Source organism: Octodon degus, unplaced genomic scaffold (assembly GCF_000260255.1).
Source record: "Octodon degus isolate 3935 unplaced genomic scaffold, OctDeg1.0 scaffold00168, whole genome shotgun sequence".
Classification (NCBI taxonomy): Eukaryota; Metazoa; Chordata; class Mammalia; order Rodentia; family Octodontidae; genus Octodon; species Octodon degus.
This window is the reverse complement of record NW_004524744.1, coordinates 3685189-3700453: the sequence shown is the minus strand read 5'-3', so window position 1 is coordinate 3700453 and position 15265 is coordinate 3685189. Positions and strand designations below refer to the sequence as shown.

General features: G+C 38.1%; 1 protein-coding gene and 1 pseudogene across 1 annotated transcript in view; one reads left to right on the top strand and one right to left on the bottom strand.

Moving 5' to 3' along the window:
- CUNH4orf22 (chromosome unknown C4orf22 homolog) overlaps window positions 1-15265 on the bottom strand; it is a 933771-nt gene that overhangs the window by 837958 nt on the left and 80548 nt on the right. The gene's annotated exons all lie outside the window — the stretch shown is intronic.
- LOC101572488 lies at window positions 227-545 on the top strand (annotated as a pseudogene).

Below are 15265 nucleotides of genomic sequence, written 5' to 3'. Positions count from 1 at the left end.
AGAGAGAGAGAGAGAGAGAGAGAGAGAGAGAGAGAGAGAGAGAGAGAGAGAGACACTAACTTTTATCTCCCTCCTTACACAAATGTTAATGTAAAATGGATCTCTGCTTATAATACAAATATAAAACCATAGAGCGTGGGATGTCAGGCTTCTGCACTAGAACTTTCCTTGTGGTAATGAGGGAAGACCAGTAACCACCCAGCGCGGAAGATGCAGCAGTTTTAAAAATGGGTAATGTTGAGAAAGGCAAGAAAATTTTTGTACAGAAGTGTGCCCAGTGCCACACTGTTGAGAAGGGAGGCAATCACAAGACTGGGCCAAATCTCCATGGTCTCTTTGTTTGGAAGACATGTCAGGCTGCTGGATTCTCTTACACAGATGCCAACAAGAACAAAGGTATCATCTGGGGAGAGGATACATTGATGGAGTATTTGGAGAATCCCAAGAAGTACATCCCAGGAACAAAAATGATCTTTGCTGGCATCAAGAAGAAGGGAGAAAGGGCAGACTTAATAGCTTACCTCAAAAAGGCTACTAATGAGTAATAGTCACTGCCTTTTTTATTACAGAACAGAAATGTCTCATGGGTTTTGTATGTGTACCATAATTTAATCTCATACACCAGAATTCAGATCATGAGTGGCTGATAGAATATTTTTGTTTGACAGTCCTGATTTAAATAAAATTGGCTTGTAGTTAAATGTATATCATTTTTTTCTTCAAGGTTTGATAGTAATTCCAGTTCAGTAAATACTATCACTGTTTTCACTTCTAAATACATGCTTGGACTTGATTAGTAATGTTCAACTTTTCACAAAGATTGAGAATATCATCTCAAAACTACTGAAGGTTGGTTTTATATTTAGATTTATATAACTGGTTATGTGAATATGTTTAAATACTGAGAGACTCTTTCATTGTCTCAAAACCAAGCAAGACTCCACTGTTTCAGTTTGTGTTCATTAACCTGTTAAAGGGAGTGGTTGAAGAAAAGAAAGCTATGTCTATATTTTTAGTCATGACTATGCCAATTAATTAGAATGCCCTATATCCAAAAAGTGCTGTTTTTTACTTATTGAAAGGAATTTTAGTGTGGTGTATGCATAATACCAAATAAAGAATATTTAACATTTCTCACATTTTATAGTTCTGTAAATTCAGATGCACTTAAGAGTTAGCATGATATAACACCAAGTTCAAATTTTGATTTATTTAGGTCAGACTGAGTTACTGTTCATGGTAGTATTTAAACAGCTATTCAAAAATACAAGACTAAAACTTTCACTGTTGCATGTGTGATTGGTAGTGGTGCTTCCTGTCAGCTCATTAGAAGGACTAAAGTGAGGAAGGTACAACACGAGCACAAATTTGTATGTGACCATAATACTTAATTAAAAACAAATCAGATTGATTTAAAAAACAAATATAAAACCCTGGAACTTTTAGGGAAAAATACACAGGAAAAAATCTTTGAAATAAAGGACTAAACAAAGTTTTCTTAGACTTGATACTGAACACTCAATCCACAATACAAAAAAAAAAAAAAGATAAACTAGAACACTTCAAAGTTTTTAATTTTTACTCTGCCAAACACCTTATAATAATCATGAAAATGCAAGCTAAAGGTCAGTCAAAAATACTTTACAAAGTACATTAACAATTGACTAATTACATAGAATATATTAAATCTCTCTAACTTCAAGAATTTTAAAATGTTAATTACAAAATAGACAAAATAAATGAAAAATAGGTCACAAAAGAGGAAATACAGAGGCATTTAATCATCGTGGACAACAGGAGAACATAAACTAAAACCACATTGAGATATCACTGCACAATTTTCATAAAACTTTAAATAAAAACTGGGACTTCACCACATTTACAAGAATGTTAGATATTTAGTATCATTCAAACTTTGCTGGTATAAATGTGTAATTGTACATACCACCATGTTCCTTAAAATAGAAATGCAATGACCATATTGTACAGTAATTATACTCATTTATCCCAGAGAAATAAAAATTTACATTCATTCCAGTACTTATAGCTGTTATCTCCATAATTAATAATATTCATAGGAGAGCTGCAATGTTTATAGCAGCCTGATCTTATACACCCAAAACACCTTTTGGTGGGTAAGTGGTCAGAACTCAGTAGTAGAGGTGAGGGTGATGCCTGTAAAAAAAAAAAAAAAAAGCATCATTCTGATGACAGAAGCTTCTAAGGACAGAAAGTTGGTGAATATACTATGGTTAGTGTGCTGAAAATGTGCTTCTTTACAACTCAAAAACAGAGCACCTAAAAAAAAATTGACTCATAATGATTTCTGACACATGAGCAAGCACAGCAAGGTGAAGATCAGATTTGGCATACTCTGTTCCATAGTATGGCACCTTGACATTTGAGAAAACACCAGAAGCACCAAGACTTTTCTCATCTGCCCCATGATCTTCTCCCTGAAGGTCACATGACCCTCATTTGGCAGTTACCTTCCCTATACCCCGAGGAATGAGCATCCTCATCACTGAGGACATAAGGACACAGATGTATCCAAACAAATGGGGGTCGCTGAGGCCCCATCCCTAATTAATGACCATTAAGTTATCCCCTTCTTTGTCCAATCATATGTTTCCAACATGTTCCATCTCTTCATCAAAACTAAGCATGTAAACACTTAAATTTATCTTTTTTTCTGGGTCTTCATTTCTGAGGGCCACTACAAAATTTAGGCTGAATATATTGATCTGCTTTTTTTGGTTAATCTTCCATTTGTTATAGGTGCCTGAGCCATGATCCCAAAGAATATAAGAACTAAGTACAAACAAGGAAAATAAATCCCTCCCTGCTGCAGCACAAACTTAGGTCTGTGAACTTGCTGAAGCCCTAACTTGTCCTTGGGCTCCCAGGAAGTGTCTCAGGCAGTGAAAAGTTTGGAAAGAAACAGCTTATGAAGGTGAGACTAGCTAATATGAGCACCTAACTGAATCAAACCAGGGTCCCTCTTTTCAGGGTTAGAATAAAGATCAATAGGAAAAGCCTACACATTTGTGCTGTCTGAAGGGACTCACTGACAACTGCTCCCATTTTTTTACCCCAGCCATGCAAAAGTAGTGGTGTCCACATAGTACACACCTATTTCACACAGCTTCATAACTCCTAGATTCATCAGTGAGAAATATTGTCTAATGTTAGTTATGGTAATTAATAAACTTCTTGCAGATCAGCTAATTCTTTTTTCCAAATGCTAACTAACTTTCCTTAGATGTTAGATAATTGTTGTGTTGTTTTGTACATTACAAGAGTGTACACATACACAGCACACATTCTAACAATAAATACTTAAATGTAACTTTCCAACAATGATTTAGAAAAGTATTTTAGTTCCGACACAATGCATTGCTTTAAAAAATAGTCACATTTTTAAATTGATTTTCTTTAGAAAGTATAGGAAAGGTTAAGTATGAAAAAGCTCAAAAATAGTATGTTGGGGCTGGGGAGATAGCTCAGTAGAATAAGCACTTGCCTGGCAAGCGTAAGGTCCTGAGTTCAATCCCCAGTACTGCAAGAAAATAGCATGTTGATCTATTTTATACCTACATTAAATAATAACTTATCTGCTCACATTAGTGAAATTTATGACCTCTTCAATAAAGAAAATTTATTGAACACATATTAAATCTTACATATTTTAAATCTTACTACTACTGATCCCTCATATTTATTCAATTTTGGCCTTGCTTCCAGCATTGCATGAAATACCTGAGCAGCCTGCCTGTCATCCCATCTAATCTGCACAGCAAGTTAGCACCACTGCTCTGATTTTGTACATAAGAAAAGTAAGATTCACAGCTCTTGATACTTTCTCAGCCACAGCACCTTACTGATTGAGATGCAGTGTTCAAAACCAGAATGCTAACTCAGGCATTTCAGTCTAAAATATCTGTTCCTAACCACTATAGAATGTTCATTGGATTTTCTCGCACATAAGAAGCACATGTTAAACACACAGATTCTGACTCAGTAGGGCAGAGGGACTCAAAAACATGGGCCCACCCACATGATTCTTAAGAACAGGGAAGTTTGAAAAATCCCAAACTATGTTGTGCTGAATTCTGATCATTCAAATCTACATGTCACCTAAATTCACTTCATTCTCACTTGTGGAGTCAATTCCTTTCTTATCATGAAGAACAGCAAACATTTCTTCTCTTCATTCTTTTTAGGGAAATTCTATATCTCATTTTAGGGCCAGGGAACTAGCTCAGTGGCATAAGCACCTGCCTGGCAACCTCATTATATAGAGACTGTCTCTATGGCCTTCCAGAACCTGTAGTAAAGCAAGTGTAATAATCACAGCCATCTATATTGTCAAAGTACACTCCTGAGAAATAAAACACCTCTTTCCCTTTCATAATTCTCTTTAAAATAACTGAAATAGTCTATTAAATTAATGAGTGTTGAATACTTTTAGGTAAATAGGGGAACATTTAATGGTAAGTGCCAGACTAACACCTTTTAAAAATCAAATTTTTAATAAAAAAGGAGAGATGAATGGCCTCCACTAAGCTGTTTTTGTTGGTGAATTAATAGACATGGCTGATGACTAGATGATATCTTTTTCTCTTGTGTTCTTGGATAAACAACAAATTTCATCCACAAATTAAACTCATATACAAAAATACATCTGAAGCATTTCTGGTTCAATCAGTTTTCATTAAGCTTGTTTACAAGACTTTTTCAATCTAACCTAAGATTCTGCTATTTTTATGCAAGACTATGACCATTCCCCAGGGTAAATTCACAATCTCAGTAGCGCAGTGAGTTTGCTGGCAACACTGCCCTCTTACTAACAGCTCCATAAAAAAGAAAATGTTTTCCAACAGTGCATGTGCAGCAAGGCAATGAGTGATTAAAATTCAGTCCATTATCTCTCCAGAACCTTATTGCTGCAGGTGCAGAGAGCACCACTGTTCCAAGACTTGCTAAGGGCAAGGTTCCCTTTAATTAAAAACAATTCTATTTATACACTTGCATTTACAACATGAAAGAACTAGGAAAAGATAATGGAACAAAAGAAACACTAACATTACCCTCATAGAAGTCTGAGCCAGTCTTTCCTGAAGGACAACAAAGAGGTGAGAATAATCTTCATTCAAAAAAAGATATCCACAAAGATACTTAAGTTCTCAGGGATACACAAGTATCAATTACGTTAAATGGGGTAGGATCCTTGCCCAATGCTGAAAAGTTTCCAGGAGCCAAAGCTAAGAATTTGCTCCATGTTGTTTGTTATACAACTATTGCTTTCAATTCAGTAAGTATGCATTAAACATCTAGCCAGGGAGATAGATCAGCATCAGAAGAGCCTGCCTCACAAGTACAAGGTCTCGAGTTCGATCCCCAGTACCACAAGGGGAGAGAGAGAGAGAGAGAGAGAGAGAGAGAGAGAGAGAGAGAGAGAGAAAAGCAAAAATTTTTTTATGGCCAGCCAATAGCTCAGTGGATTAAAGGGCCAAGCAGGTGCAGGGGCCAGGGTTTGACACCTGGGCCTGCTGTGCCAGCCCCACCCCCAGGTTGCACTGAGATGGCAATTGAGACTGGGCATGGTGGCTTGCGCCTATAATCCCAGAACTTGGGAGGCTGTATACAGGAGGATCACTATGAGTCTGATCTAGTAGTGAGACCCTGAACACCCTGTAGATGCTTCTGCAAAACACAAAAAGTAAAAAATAATAAATAAAATTCTAAGACATTGTACTCAGTATACAGTGTGAAAAGAGATCATGTGAGAGTTTACAGGGAAAGCTGCAAGACATGAGACTAGTGCATAGAAATAATAAGCAGCATTTATACTCTAATTACTGCCAGACAGCATACTATGCACCAGCTATCCAGAGTACCACACTGCTATAAGGATTCAAAAGAGGAATGAAGGCACTTTAATTGAATGAAGATTTGGAGGGCTTTTTTTTTCCTCTCTGTATTTTAAGGAAGGGTCTCAATTGCCATCTCAGTGTGCCCTGGAGGTGGGGCTGGCACTGCAGACCAGGGGTTCAAACACCCAGCCCCTGCACCTGCTTGCAGGCACTTTAATCTTCTGAGCTATTTGGCTAGCCCTTGTAGGGCTTCTTGTATATGCCTGACACTTGCACATCAATTGACTTGTTTGCACTTTTCATTTTTTATTACTATGAAAGTTAACACACAAAGATAAGACACTGAGTTTCCCAAGTATCCCTCACCTGGCTGTCAAAATTATACATTATTGTGGGTTTTATTTTACCTATTGCTATAGGGGAAATAAATGTAACCTGCTATGTGTCAAATACACTAAGTTGGTGTTCCCAAAAATAGAAGAATGAATTGTAAGGAACAATGGAGGGTAAAAGCGGGAAAACAGACAGGAGGGGACCTAAAAGTGGGTTGCTTAAGAGCCCATTTCTTAAAAATGTTTTAAAAAGCAAAATCACGAGAGAGGGTGTAATATGAGCTAAAACTATGATCAACAAGATAGCTCAGCAACTAAGTGCCTGCTTTAGCAAGCGCAGAGACCAGAGTTCGATCCCCAGTCCCACATTCTGCTTCAGACACCCACCCCCCCAGGGACATGCTGAGCCAGCGAATGAGTCCAGGTATGGTGGTGCACACCTGTAATTTCAGCGCTGGGGAGTCTGAAAACAGGAGGATCACAATGAGTCTGAGCTGTGTAGCGAGACCTTGTATCAAATATATTAATTAAAGAAAAAAACTATGGTCAAAAAGATTACAAGTAGCACATTTAGGTAATAGTGATCCAATGGGGAAACAGGTCATGTGGCAAGCATACATAAAAAGAACAAGTACTTTTTAGGAAGGGATGGATCAAGGGATCCCAGCCACCTAATGGGGTAACTGATGTCTATCTAGACTTTTTTGGATAGGGTGATACCCATTATCTCTCGAGAAGGCAGGCAGGCCTGGTCATTCCATCTTTATCTTGAATCCCGGCCTTCAACAGATGCACCTCCACCACATTTGTAATGTGTTCTCATCTTCTACACTGACTCTACTGAGGTTCTATCCTTGTCTGACTGCCTATAGTATTTCTACCTTAGTTGTCTATAATATCCGCCCCCCTCAACAGTTACTACTAACTGCTGTGAGGCGTGAGGGACAATGACTGTTCTGGTTACCTATGGCTGAAGGTGGTCATAATGGTGCTCAGCAGTCAGAGACATTCTCCAGAGGACCTATCAAAAGGATTGTGTAGATGTCTTGGGTAACCATATAGCTTTAAGTTTGGAGGAGAGAAGGGCAAACAAACAGTTAAGCACTATAATGGTTGGTGCATTGTGTCAACTTGAGAAGTCTTTAGAAGCTTAACAAGGTGACTTAGCAGGGGGCCAGGGCCCTCACTATAAATATCCTGAGCCTGTGCAAGAGGAAGCCATGGAGATACCTTGAGTGTGATACCTGCTCTAGGGCTTGTACAATAAAAGGGAGAAAAAGAGGCTTCTCTATCCTCTTCTTGTTGCTTTTGGTCTCTTCTGCTGCCTTGAATTGTTGTTCCTGTGCTATGCTGCCTTGGAGCCAAATGATCAGCTAAAACCTCCACAAAGTGTGAGCTAAATAAACTTTTCCTTCTTTAATTTGGGCATGGGGTATTTTGTTCCAGCAACAAGGAAAAAGTAATGTACAAGTATGAATGGGTCAAAAAATAAGATTGACAAGACTGCTATGAATTGAACTAACACATATTTGAAATCATTGAGATACTATCAAAGGATCAGGAATGTACACCCAACATTTAGCTTTTACAATTGCACAAGTACCCCCTTTGTGTATCTGTTAGAGTGTCTCATGCCATCTGATTTTGGAGAACAGCTGGCCTCCGTAATTTTATTTCTTCACTTAGGAGAGAGACCAATCCAGGTGTCATTTTAGGCCCATTGAGTGTAGTTACATGGCCTCTATGTATTGCATGACATCCTCCATATATTGCATGACATCCTCTAACACTAGGGAAGGGAAAAAGATAGAAACCAATTGATCATACCAGTGAACCACACTCTTACACATCAATGTTGAAGATGAGGTAAGTTTAAGGTTTGTTGATATTTTTGCCAAGCCTTACTTATATCCATACGAATCCCAGCATGCATCTCCTTGTCTATCCAGGGGGTAGACAGGGCCACAAACTGGTTCCAAAAGACCAATAAGTACCACTAGGGGCTTATCATAAAATTCCATAGTGATTAAACCAGACTCTTATAAATAAGTCTTCAACTTGTAAAGTTACAATGCTCCTGAGAGTTACCTGTTTGCAGGCATGTTTTTCAGCCTCAGTGTTATCTCCTATGACAGTTATCTGTTATCTCCACCCAAGTGTTTTAAAACAATCACATACATTTTATCATTTTTATCATTTGCCATAAGCACAGCAAGTATTAAATATACATGGGTCTCACTTAAAATGAACTCTTTTATCCCAGATAAACATATCTTTTTATTAATATAACAGCTACTTAATGTCATTTTCTATGTGAATTTAACAATTTAAGTTACTTTAAATTTTTGACAGTCCTTTTCTGCTTTAGTAGAAACATGATGGATTTATAACTGGTCTGATTTTCTTGTCTTACTTTGACAAGAAGGAATACATTTCTTCCCTTACCTCCATCATCCCTTTCTATTTCCATGGTTTTTTAAATGTTTTGAGCTGTGTTAAAGGAATACCTGAATACTGAATTCCAATTTTTTTGTTTAATGAAATTCTGTTTCATTTCTAATGTTGTTTTATCATTTTGCATTCTTTTAAAAAATAAAAAAATAAAATAAAAAGGAATACTTGAGAGGAAATTGATGAACAAGAATTTATTAAAAATAGATAAATAATAAAATAATTTATTGGCTCGCAGTTTTAGAGACAAAGAAGCCCAAGACTGAGAGACTGTCATATGACAATGACCTTCTTGTTCTGTCATCCCATGGTGTAAGGACAGAAGCATGATAAGAAAAAGATAAGAGGGACCATAATTTATCCTTCTGACAGAGTCCACTGTCAGAGAAGGGGCATTAACCCACCATTCTTTGCTCATGATCCAGTCACTGTTTATTAAACTCCACCTCCCAATTCTGTCACACTATGAGTTAAGTTTCCAGAACACGCCTTTTGGGAGAATGCTTAGGGGCCTTCTACATACGAACAACTTGATTATATGGTGCATTTTTAAATCACTTTATATGCCTAGTGACAGGAGACAATTTAGTATAATGGCTAGAGAACATGTATTTAAGAAACTTTTAATTGCCCCATCAGTGAATATCAAGATTGCTTCTAATGTGTACATACATACTATCTCTTCCAGGTGAGATACATGAACAAGCCTGTTCAAGCTCTTTACTGTTGTGTGCTGTTGCTAATGAATTTTCTATCAGTCCCAGAAAGAAAAAGCAGTCATATTATTAACCTTCATGTTTTTTTCCTTGGAACTTGCTTGTGTTGAAACAACATATTCACTTTATCATTAATATTATTATTAACATATATTAATCATAAAAATTAATGGGATTCACTGTGATTTTTTTTGTACATGCATGTTAGGCATCATGTGTCACTCACAGCCATCTTCATTTCTTCTGCCCCACATCCCCACCAACCTCAAACCATCCCAGCATGTTTTCTGGAAATCATTTTCTACCCTCAGGTCTATACTTTCTTGTTGTTATCACATATAACAGAGAGTATGTGATATGTGTCTTTCTGCATCGGGTTTATTTCTCTTAACATAATGTTCTCTGCTTCCATCCATATAGCATAGATCTTGTTTCTGCAGTTCCTTAAGGACAAGAGCTGATTACAGGCTGATTAGGACACTCCTTAGGAAACTGCCTCATTCCTTTTGCCAATGTGGTATCCAGTGGCTTGCAAAAGATGACACTGTGCTTTGATTATGATAACCACAAAAACAGATCTTAGCCTGAGCATGCAGGATAAATGTAAATAATAATTATCTTCCTGGTCATATTAAATTTTTACCATAGGACTAATGACTTTCAACATTGCCACTTCTTGAGCTCTTCAGGTCATAATCATTGCATTTATAGAATGTGATCTTCTTTCTATTTTGAAATTCAAAACCTGTCCTCCACACACCACCAACAGTGGAAATGCTATGGGAACAGCCATGGGTAGAGAAAATGAGTCCCATGGGTACAAGTAATAGCTCTCTTTCTTCTAACATGGGTTAAGAGCAACCAAGGAAACACACATTCACATAGAAAAGAAATAAGAAAGTGTGCTGATGAGGAAGGCCCACTCATGTTAAAGAGCAATAGTTTGTCAACTCCCAGGAGGACCCGGGGTGTGGCCATTTGAAGGCCTGTCTGCAGACCATTGGGTGGCCTCTTTGCTTGCCAGCTACAGGAGCTTGCCTTTCCCATAGGGGTGGTAGCCTAGAAGCAGTCTTGTCATTGGATCACTTGGGCAATACATGGATCACACAAGTGATAGAAACTCAAAGCTCAATCTGCCAGGGCCTTCACTCATCCATTGTTCAATAGTCAGTGAGTCAACTCCACTCTAGTGATTCAAACATGCACCAAATGCAAGAATGACATGCTGTGACAGTCTACCATCTGTTCAACATATTGCCGCCAGAAATCTAGCCCATCCATGGGCTGGGATGACCCCATAAAACCCAGTGCTGGAACTTTACAGACATCTGTTTGGCTCTCTAAGCAAAGTAGAAAGTCAAAGAACTCCCCAGAAGGACACACAGTGACTACAAGCCACATGGTCAGATTTTGGTCAGTGCTGCTCCTGAAAAAAGTGCTGGTCACGGCTGGTTCCTTCTGATCTGAGGAATGGGGTGGATGAAAGTCTTGGAAAATCTGAAAGAAAACACTTTCCGCAATGAAAGTTAGCTGGGTATAGTGTAATTTATTTTTACCTTGCACTTTACTCATCAGAGGTATGATTACCAACAATCTATACATGATTTATGTATCATTAATTTTGATTACTTTTTTGGTCATCTAGAATACTTCTTAAACTAATGTTTTCAAGAAATACACAGATGTAATAATGCTTTCTGAACTTTGCCATGCATACATGTCTCCAATGTTCTTTCCCTGTGGGCAGCAGTTTGTGTTTAACAGAAGTAAATGTAGGGTCTTTTATATAGGTTTTGAAGTAGAAAACCTAATTTTGTTCTGCCTAAATGCTTGTACTACACTTGCACACCAGACAAACACTGATCATCTACTAAGAATTTATCCTATTTATTTACATGGCCAAGTCAAATCATGAGATACTTGAGCATAGAGATTACATTTTATTCATTTTTCAGTGTGTAAGTATCCTTAGAGAGTGTATACTTTCTCACTGTGCTGAATCCTGGCACTGGATACCTAACAAGAATTGTATAATCTAGGCATATTGGCTTCTGCCTGTTATCCAAGCCCTCAGGAGGCTAAAGCAGGATATTTGTTGAAAGTTCAAGACCAGCCTGTGCTACAAAGTGAGCTCAAGGGCAGTCTGACCTGCCCAGCCAGACCATCTGAGAAAGAAAAAATAATAATAATAATAACAATAACTAAAAGAGTTGCTTGAATAAATATTAAAATTCTGCAATTCTATGTAAATGACAAACAAAAGCATGGAGAGAGCAATGTGAAAAAGTAGGAGACAATGTGAAAAATCATATTAGGACTTATATGTCATTGATGAGAAATGAGATTAGAAATGTAGCAGACAGCCACATTGTGGACTGCAACACCGGCGGACAAATGCATGGAGTTCTATGAGTGGAAAAGCAAGTTAATCTATGCACAGAGGCCTCTGTCCCACATGAATGCTGTGCTTACAGCTTTTTTGGCCCCTGAGCTCAGGTGTGCAGTTGACAGGACTGACTCAGAGGGATGCAGTGTCATGTCCAGGGGTGCTGCATTCTGTTTCCAAGGCCTTCACCAGCCACAAGCAGGGAAGTATTTTTTATGTCTTAGTATTTAGAGAATAAACTACCTACTCTCTAATAATTACTTATCAGCTTTCAGCTCGTTCAACTTCATATTTTTTTAAATACCATAATAAGATGGAACAATGAAACCATCCTGACTCATTTGTCTAAGTTCTACTGATGAATAGTAGTAAAATTAATGTTTCTAAGGTGTGTTTTGCTGATGATGTTAATTCCTGAAATTAATTAATTGACATGTACAAATTTCTAAGTAACCTCTCCTATATCTGCCCTGAGATGCCAAGATAAAAGAAATATATAAAGAAGACTAACTAGAACATTGGAGTTGTAGATGGTTTTGTTTTGGTCTAAAAAGTCTCTTTGAAAGTGGCATAAAGACTAGACTGGCACACAGATGCGCATGTGACAGCACAGAGGTCCTAGACCTCCACAAGTCTCTTCCTAGAGTCCTGCTTTCAAAGGCCCAGAACATTCAAGCTCAAACCTGAATGGTGAGGGTTAAATCATGTCTTGAGGGTTTTTTGCCCTTCTCCATTATGTCTAAACTTTTTAAATAAGAAGTTGGAGGTAAATAAAAATTCATGGATTGTAAATTAAACAATAAGTACTATTTAGAGGGCTTCTCTACAAAGAGCACAAAACATCACAAAACAAATATATCGGTTTCCTAACTTCTCAACAGAGAAATCAGTCTATACTTAACTGGTTTAAAATCTAATTTTACTTTTTCCGTAAAAACTTGTGAGAACCTACAAAGTAGCACACTAAGGGCTTCAGGGGTAAGCAGAGGAATGGCAGCACTTTTTGGCCTCTAGGAGACCGTAATCTAAAGAAGGCACTGAAAGCCCTACATGGGTAATGTTGATGCAGAAAAGAATGTGACTGGCCCACACCTCTGCGTCACCAAGAGGAGTGCCGGGCAGGCCCTTCGGTGCATCCGGAAAGGCCTTTCAAAGGGTTGCTCCTGGGCTGTGAGCAAGGCACAAGACACTGTGTGGGACGCCGGGAAAGGACGCCTTCCTGGTGTAGAGAAGCAAAGCCTGGCACAAAACTGGCCCGAAGACAAGCTATTCCACAAATGAACAAGCAGAAGAGCCCAGAAAGGCAGAAAGCAGGGCTGCACAGGGCTTCCGGACTCACAGCGAGCGTTTATTTTGGCGAAAGTTAAGTGTGTAAAGGAGCCACGGGGAAATAGGCAGGACTCACAGGCTGGAGAAATGGATGAGGAGAAGCTGTTCAAGGACTGAGAACCGCACAATCCAGTGCTGTGTTTTAGTGAGAAGAGAGCAGGATGCAAAACTGAAGAGCAGGCCTGGGTGCCAGGAGCCCCACTACCTCAGGGCACCAGCCATCGCTCCGGGAGGGAAATCCTCCTAGAACACAGCGCCTCGCCCTTCTTCTTTGGGTGCCCAGGGAGAAAGGCTGCTAAATGTGATGGATAGGAAATATTGTTACATTTCAAATTGACACCAACTGTTAAGCCATTAATCCTCCTGTCGTGGTAAACATGACTGATTGTCATCAAAACGTAAGGTGAAAATGTGAGCAAGAATTATTTCCAAGAAAGAGCCACCATCACCAAATTAGAGTTCTGTTCGTTCTCCACAGGTGGGTCTACTTTACTGATGGTGAGCGGCTGGTGTAGACCTCCTGCCTCAATGTCTTCCTTTCCTGCATAACGATATCAGAGCCTTCCTTAATCCCCAAGCCCTGACATTTATACACAAAGAAAGCACTGTAATTTCCCACTCAATGTTTGTAACGCAACGGTGCAATTTATAAGGCTTCTATTCTCTGCTCATTACAACATCCTTTCGAGACTTTTTGGAGCTATCTTGATTTGATTAGCGCCAATAGCTAGAAGAAACCATATCTACTTTACATACATTTTCAGCTATATGCTGTAAAAGATAACCTTAAAAGAATAGACATAGGTCTCTTTTCAAAATTCACCAAAATTTAAAAGAAGTAATGTATACTCTAGTTTCTCTTCAGATTGTATAAATCTTTCACCTTTTAAAAGAAGTAATGTAAAGATAAAAGTAATATAAAATGTGTAGAAGGAAAATATCATCAGAGCACAGAGTTATAACAACCAGGAAATACTGTATTAGTAACACAACAAAAGCCAAATCTCAAATGGCAAGACCAAGTAGCCATCATAAATAGATAATGCACAGTTAAGATGCTTCCAATAAAACCCTGCTTTTCAATAACCATGAAGTGTTAGGATTCCAAAACCACAGGTATCACCTGCTCTGCTGGCATTTATGCTGATAACAATCTGTACTTGTTTTCAACATTTTTCTGTGAAAGACTGCTTTTCAAAAAGCTATTAGGAAAAAATAATAATAAAATTAAAAAAAAATTTTTAAAGCCATTAGGGCAAATTCTTATATTCACCTTATTGTTTATTTCATCAAAAGTTGCATCTATTTTAATCCTGCACATAGGAGACAATATTCAGCCTCCCGGGGAGGGGGCAAGGAGGTCCATCAACACAAGCCACCTAGGCTTTGCGCTCCTACTGTCAGCTTACCCACCCAACAAGACATGTTAGAAAGCAAACCACCTGCAAATTGAGACAAGCTTCGCATTAACATTGTTTCCTTGAACTTAGAAGTCTGTGGAAGGAAGGGCAATTTCAGATGACACATGGCGTAAGTTAGACTTATTTTGCCTAAAAACTTAGAATTTCTTTTTACTATTTTGTTATCTATTTCCATATCTCACATCTACCATAAATTTACTCTGACGTTCTGTTGTACATAGCTTGGTAATGACCTCTCTGGAAATCAAACAAAGCAAACGAGCCAATTTCAGCCTACAGTAAATACCCAGAAGTACTTCAGACTTTCAAAAATAGATTTTCTCTATTTTTCTGAGATTTAAGGAAAACCTCACCTGCTACAAATCTTTCCAGAAGGAAAATATTGTTGTTGTTGTTGTTGTTCTTTTTGTGGAAACAGGGATTGAACTCAGGTCCTTGTGCTTGCCAGGGAAGCATTTATTCCACAGAGCCATCTCCCTGGCCCCCAGAAGGAAAATATTCTTAATTGTATAATGTGTCCTAAAGTAAGTCTAAAATAGATTAAGGTATTTCAGTTCTTTGTTACTCAAAATTATTTCATAATTTTTTATTTCCCAGGTTTGAATTTCTATCTATTGATTAAGTCACATTAAATAGACCAAAAGTCTATTAGCACAAATGCATTACCATGTCACAATGATATGTCTGGGTGGGGGGATGGCTCAGTAGAATAAGCACTTGCCTGGCAAGCACAAGGGCCTGATTTCAATCCCCA